Source organism: Saccostrea cucullata, unplaced genomic scaffold (genome assembly GCF_032062105.1).
Source record: "Saccostrea cucullata isolate Sc308-1 unplaced genomic scaffold, CSIRO_AGI_Scuc_v1 ctg16740, whole genome shotgun sequence".
Classification (NCBI taxonomy): domain Eukaryota; kingdom Metazoa; phylum Mollusca; class Bivalvia; order Ostreida; family Ostreidae; genus Saccostrea; species Saccostrea cuccullata.
The window spans coordinates 1,238-8,897 of NW_026940600.1; the positions used below are offsets into that span (position 1 = coordinate 1,238).

Consider the following 7,660-nt stretch of genomic DNA (forward strand, 5'->3'; position numbering starts at 1 on the left):
CCTTGAAAGACAAAGATTTTGTATAGATGTCATAATAAGAAAAATTGATACATCTTTAAGGAAGGATGCATTGTAGAATCTGTCCATTATTGAAGAAAAGAATTGATAATGCTATTAAACCCAGCGATCATTTCATGTATTAGTGTGAATATGAAGGCAAGAGTGAAAAAGCAGACAGATTTATACTTGCTGGAAAAATGAAATGAAAACCAAATATTGATTAATACTGAAGAATCCTCTTACCTTACTATCTAAGAAAATGATCACCTGATAAAAACGAACCGAAAAAAGGATGGTAAATTGATGAAGCAAGAATAGCAACAGTCTCGTTCAAAGTCATCATTTCGAAAGTTCTATGGTCGATACAATGACCTTGTCAAATATAATTTATCATTCAGTCAAAAGATGACAGACTTTTTCATACTGATTGTTAGGTCATTATTTACAGACTGAGTAGTCCATGGTTTTTTTTTCCGTTATCATGACAAGAAGCGGGATGACCGGTTGGCAGGGAATGCTCATTCCCCCCATGGCACCTAATCCCACCTCTGATGTTTTGAGACTGCATAGCTTGCTGTGTATTGTTGAACTGCATTGTCAGCTTAATGATTAATATATTGCATTGGTAAATTTCATTTTTTAGAAAGATTAATTTGTCACGCAGATAGGAAAGTTGAAAAAGATTATTGAAAGTAATAGTAGAGGATTCAGCTTCGATGGTATTCTAGGACTTGACTTCTAAAAAGCTTGTAATGGAGCAGGAGATCTCTAAACAAATTCTTCGAAATCAAAAAATAAAAAGGGTCGATTTTCATGGAATTCCATCAAGAAATGAAGTAGTTACTCAAGGAACATCACGGAAGAATATAAATTACGTTTTACAGACTATAACTACTGAGTGGAGACATACAGAAAAACATTTCTAGGAAGTGGAAGTAAGATATTAGGTTCGCACTTTAAGAAAAGGAAAACATATAGCTGTATATCTCCCGAATGTCAGCAAAGATGGACAACACATTCGTTTGTTTGTTTGTTTGTGAAACGTCTCTTCAAGAATTTTCACTCAATATTGAGTCGCGAGCACTTACCGGATGCGCTGTAAATTTAGACCTATTATAAGCAGACTTAGTTTTATATTCATATGAAGAAGAATTTATGCAAAATCTTATGCGTGAAAAGAAGAAAACACTTGCTGTGGCCTTCAACTCGACATTTAGATATATCGACGACGTATTGTCAATCATCTGCATACGGAGTTTATATATCTCAGTTGATTCGATACGCAAGAGCATACTCTACGTATGATCAATTTCTACAAGGATGTAAATTATTGACAAACAAGTTGATGAAACAAGAATATCAGCAGTCTCCTTGAAAGTCATCATTTCGTAAGTTCTATGGTCGATACAATGACCTTGTCAGCAAATACAATTTATCATTGAGTCAAATGCTGACTGACATTTTTCATACTAATTGTTAGTCAATTATTTATGCACTGAATTGACGACGGATTTTCCCGTTATTTCCTGATCATGACAGGGAGAACACGGCGGGTATGACAGGTCAGCAACGTATGCTCACTCCTCCATGGCACCTGATCCCACCTCTGATGTTTTGGAGGTCCGTGTTTGCTCTACTCCAGTTTTGTATTATTTTATGGACTTTTGATCTTAAATACTGTTATTACATTATCGCCATATGCTTCATGAAGTATTGCTTATTTTGAATAAGAAACGAAAAAAAGAAGAGAAGGAAATATAATTTTTTTGTAAATGCATATTCTTATGTAAAAAGCCCGAATTGATCATATTCTTACATGGATCAAATAGGGCATATTTTAAACTATATGGGCAAAAAATGTGCGGCCGATTTTTTTCAAATTACATATAAAGAGAGATTTTTGTACCCTGGAACAAAGTTTCAAAGTTTCAGAAAAATTAAATTAAACACTAGACGAGCCTCTTTCTATTGACAATTGAAAAGTTGTAGAAAAAGGTAAACTATCACACTCAGTTTTTGATTATTGACTCCATATTTAAAATTCTTCTAAGAGTGTAAGAAGTATTCTTGACGCAGTGATAACGTTTAAATTGTCAGGTTTTTTTGTAGGCATTGTGATGTCGTTGCCTGCATAAAGAGCAATATAAGAGTCTGTCACACCAAAAAAGTTTCAATGCTCTACTGATTGTTTCCGATCTTTGACTCGTATGTAAATATGTCTTTTTCTCCAATAATTTTTTTGGTTTTGGTTTTGTGCAAATGTTTTATTTTCTCTTCCCTGAGAGCCCCTAGGAATTTACGATTTATTGATTGTTTGGCAGAGTTGGATTTCAAAAGTAGAATGTTGGGATTAAATTTTTTATTTTAATATATAATTTGTTTAGTATACATATTTTCTATGCCCTTAATATATATTATTAAAAGATGTTTCACTTTCTCATCAAATTACATGTAAAACAAGTTTTATTTGAAACGGTGTAGACGTAAACCTGCCAAACGATACTATTAGTGTACACTTTTTTCATTTAAAAAAAAAAAAAATTATTCTTTGATTAAAAATCCAAATTAAAACATTCAGAAAGCAAGTCTCTTACAGACATTGTTTCTCCCTCCCCATTTCAAAAACAAAAGTGCCAAGTTCTTATAAATCAATAAGATACTAGATTAAATTGCTTTGTATTTGTCATTTATTTTATCAGCAAAATGTAATCACATCAATGGGAAATCAACAATCCAATTTTCAATAATAGTCCTGAAAAATAAAAAGAGAAAATAATCATTAATACGATAAAAGTTTTATAAATTTGAAAATTAGAATAAATTAGAACAGGGAAAGTTGGTACTTATTTTAGATTTATTCAATATACCACACGAACTTACCCTGAATCCTTTACCACCATAGATACCTCCTAAACCTCCAAAATAACCGATTCCCTTTCCACCATAGAAATTACCATATCCTAGTCCTCCAAAATAAGGTCCAATTCCCTTTCCTCCATAGAAATTACCATATCCTAGTCCTCTAAAATAAGGTCCATATCCCTTGCCTCCATAGTAATTACCGAATCCTATACCTCCAAAGTAAGGTCCATATCCGTAGTTACCAAATCCTAATCCTCCAAAATAACCAATTCCCTTGCCTCCGTAGAAATTACCATATCCTAGTCCTCCAAAATAATTTCCAAGTCCTTTGCCTCCATAGTAATTACCATATCTTTTTCTACCATAATAGCCATCACAAAGGGCTACAGAGAGCACAGCTAGGAAGCACAACAGCTTGAACATCCTGTGAGACAGAACTAGAGGTCATTATTGAGGAAGACTTTGAGCAATGTATAATAACAAATATTTTTCTTTGTAAAAGTAAACGGATTTCAAAGTGTCCCCCCCCGAAAAATCTTTTAAATATTCTTTGATAATAAAAATATTTTGGTCCAACACGATGAACAAGGATATTCTTATATGATTTTTTTTACGTTTAAATAATCATTTGAAGTAGATTACTGTAATCCGGAGTAATTTATTCAATAAAATTTATCCTCGCTATTTTGTTTATGATAAAACAAATAAGCGTCCTTTAAAATAGCTATAGAAATGAGCAATCATAGAAGAGAAAAACGTTATCATCGAATCCCTGGCTCACCTTTGTCAATGTAAGGTTTTAATGTGAGCAAGCCCGATCCAAATCTGCTTTTTATACTTTTACAGATTAACTCTTTTATATAACTTAATTGAAAAGTCCGGCAAGTAATTTTTATGAATGGCACTAAGACCTTTTGGTTGATAGTTTCAGATACTTCCGTTTCTTCTGCAAAAGGTTAAAACCGTAATAATCCAAGTTAAATGCAATATGTATATCCTGTTAATTTTACAACTGCTGTCAACTTAAAAATATTATTATACCACTAACATAAAGGATTGCATAAGATATTTGCATATCCTTTTTATCTTAAATGATAACTCAGAACTTGTTAGAGTAAAATTTGCAAATATTGAAAACATAAGGACTTGGAACACCTATTTTTTTTTTTTTTTTTACAATTTCTTAAATATGCGTCTTCTTTTCCTTATTTGTTTTATCCCCTTTGTCAAAACAGGACATATCTGCTTCTTTAGGATAATTATGTCTGATATATGATGAATCACAAGGGATGGTCCCAGGCTCAGGTTAATTTTTCGCATTTCTATCAGCTGATTTTGGGAGTCCAGAAAAGAGGATATTATTCTTTCACTAAAATGGACTGATATGGACTGAAAATTGTTCTTCGACCCTAATGATGATATTTGAAATCAACAGGAACCTTTGACTAATATCTCGTATGCTTGAGTGAAAAATACTTTTGCAGAATTTTATTCATGTTCTGATACCGTTTTAAGAATTAACAAAAATTATGTAATTTTTTGTATTTATAATAAATTAAAGACAGTTGGTTGCACCAAAGATTTACAAAGACTTTAACCAAAGATACATAAAACCCGATCATAAATAAACTGAAAGATAAATTCTCTGTAAATGATAGCACTTCTAAAGAAATAATAATAAAACTTGCTTTATATCTTCTACATCAATCATTTACTTCACAACAGTTATTATTAAGATCGATGATTTTATGCCCTGATAAAATAAAAAATGATTATTTTTTTAACTGTCGATATTTCAAACAAAAAGTGAACATTTTAAATCTACCGTGATTTTTTTTTCTCTGATTATTCCCTTTTTATTTTCTCCTGAAAAACCTTGTAAATTGTTCACATTGTAAATACTTTAAAAAAATATCTTTCCCAGACCTTTAATCTTTGGAACTTGAAGAATTTCAAATGTATGTAAAAGAAAGTAAATGTTCTTTCGAGCGTTTTTCTTTACTCCTCACTAAGACATAAACAGAAGTAAAGGAGAAACTTCAAGAGTACTGTGCACCAATATATTCGGAAAAGTGTTGTAATATCAGATGAGGACACTTAAAAATTCAACCTTTCAATTTTTACACAACCATTCCCCATGATAAATTAAAGTCCAGGCTTTTTGATATCATTGACAGCTGTCTTTTCAGTAAAAATGAAACACGTAAATTTACTTACTTTGTTATTGTTTATTTAACTTATTTTGTTGAAAACATTCTGATTGTACACACAAGTACTCTGAAGTTGACGACAAAAAGATGCTTGAGTTTCTGATTGAAAATATCTACGTGGTTTTTGAAGACCAGGTATTCCAACAATCTATTGGAATTCCCATTGGTACCAATTGCGCCCCGTTATTAACAGAACTTATTTTTGTATTCATATAAAAAGAATCTGTCCAAAAGCATGAAAAAACGAAAACACCTGCTGTGGCCATTCACTGAATGATAAATTGATATATCTGACAACGTATTGTTGATAAGAATGGAAATGATGTTTTTATGCGAGACGATATATATGTTGATGAACTTGTTTGTCAAGAATACCGTTTTAGAAATTCAGAGTCTGACACATCTGTTTCCTTTTGGATTTTTTTTTACATGAAAAAGGCGATAATAGTGATCTAACAGCCACAGCTCTGACACGTACTTTAAGTATTATATTTTATTTTCTTTGAAAAGCGATATACCTTAACACCTGCATATGTACTTTATATTCAATCGTCAATAGTATATTCTTTGCGTAGCAATATACCTTCAACACCTTCATTATATAGTTGCAATAGATATATTCTATATATATGTACAATTTCTAAAACGAGGTAAATTATTGACCTTGTCAGCAAATACAATTTATCATTGAGTGAAATGCTTACTGACGTTTTTTGTACAAATTGTTCGGCAATTATTTACAGTATACACTGAATTGACGACGAAGTTTTCCGTTATTTCCTGATCATGCCAATGAGCACACGGCGGGTATGACCGGTCGGCAGGGGATGATTGAATACTGTTCGTTATCTCCACATCCTTCTTGCTGTGGCCTTCAACTCGACATTTAGATATATCGACGACGTATTGTCAATTAATAATGGTAATTTCCATTCCTACGTCGATACGATATATCCTGCTGAGCTTGAGATAAAGGATACCACAGAGCCTGACACTTCTGTTTCATACTTGGATATTTTACTTGAAAAAGACGCTAATTGTAATCTAACAACCAAACTCTATGATAAACGTGATGATTTTAACTTTTCTATCGTCAACGTCCCTTACTTATGCAGCAATGTACCTTTATCACCTGCATATGGCGTTTGTATATCTCAGTTGATTCGATACGCAAGAGCATGCTCTACATATGAACAATTTCTAAAACGAGGTAAATTATTGACAAGCAAGTTGATGAAAAAAGAATATCAGTAGTAAAGTCATCATTTCGTAATTTCTGTGCTCGATACAATGACCTTGTCAGCAAATGCAATTTAACATTGAGTCAAATGCTGACTGACGCTTTTCATACTTATTGTTAGTCCATTATTTATACACTGAATTGACGACGGATTTTTCCGTTATTTTTCGATCATGTCAAGGAGCACAAGGCAGCTAGGTGCGACGATCAGCAGGGGATGCTCACTCCTCCATTGCACCTGATCCCACCTCTGATGTTTCGGGGGTCCGTGTTTGCTCTGCTCCTATTTTGTATTGTTTTATGGACTTTGAGATTGAATACTGTTCGTTATCTCCATACCTTTCATTCTAAAAAGGTATATAATTGAGTTGTGAGAAGGAAGAAGGAAAGGGTGGAAGGTTTGGTCATTTTCTAATTTTTCTCATTCCGTTTTCTTTTATTTTAAAAGGGCAAATAAACTACACATTTACCGAATGTATCATTAATGTTACAAATGAATTATTTCAATATCTGTAAAGCTAATAAATATACAACATTTACAGTTAATAGGTTATGTTTTTAAGAAGGAAGATAGTTTCATATGCAGAACATACCTGAGGTATTTTAGCGCATAGAGCGTGTAGTGTCATAAATTACAAATCCAAAAAAATCTTCCCAATCAGACGTCGTCCATTACAGAATGTTGTACTTGTGTGAAGTAAGTTCTAGACTTGCATGGGCTCAAGACCCAGATTGTGAGAAAAGGTGGATGATGCCTTTACAACACGCCACCAAACTTCACCATCGCAGTACTATAAACTATATCTTTTATTAATTTCAAATTAAAATAAATTTCAGAGGGATTCATAGACGCGTTCCCTGGCAGAAATACTTTAATCCTGCAGAAAGAAATGAATCAAAAGATTTATTTTTCAAAACTGTCATTTGTTAAACACTATTATATTTTATAACATAATCACAACACGAGAGGTCTGTAAATGGTGAAATTATTTAGAATTATTCTGTAAAATGTTGAGCTAGCTCAATCGCACGCGGACGGAAAACAATCTTGAATGTCAGAGACCATCCCCCTTTCCACGAATTTTGAAATGTGGGGTAACCTCTTATCTGCGAAATATATTTAATTTATATAAAAACACAAGAAGGTGATTGAGATTCCGTTCGCTATTTAAAACAGTATTTTCGATGTGCAAGGACCGACTTGATCTGAAAAGAATTGAGCCCACACTGTTTATAACAGTACTTATTACTCAGCTAGGCAATTTAATAATAATTTAATATTTCGTGTGCCTTTTAAGACGCCCCCTGTTTCATATAGTGGTTTTTTTTTATTAATCCTCCAATTCTC

General features: G+C 32.6%; 1 long non-coding RNA gene across 1 annotated transcript; it reads right to left on the reverse strand.

The window, feature by feature from the left end:
• Window positions 1-2,664: 2,664 nt before the first annotated feature.
• On the reverse strand, window positions 2,665-3,282 carry LOC134255680 (uncharacterized). Its single transcript, XR_009989604.1, has 2 exons — window positions 2,881-3,282; window positions 2,665-2,752 (listed from the first exon to the last, which is right to left on the reverse strand). It is a non-coding gene; the product is annotated as an uncharacterized LOC134255680 (long non-coding RNA).
• Between the last annotated feature and the right edge of the window lie 4,378 nt (window positions 3,283-7,660).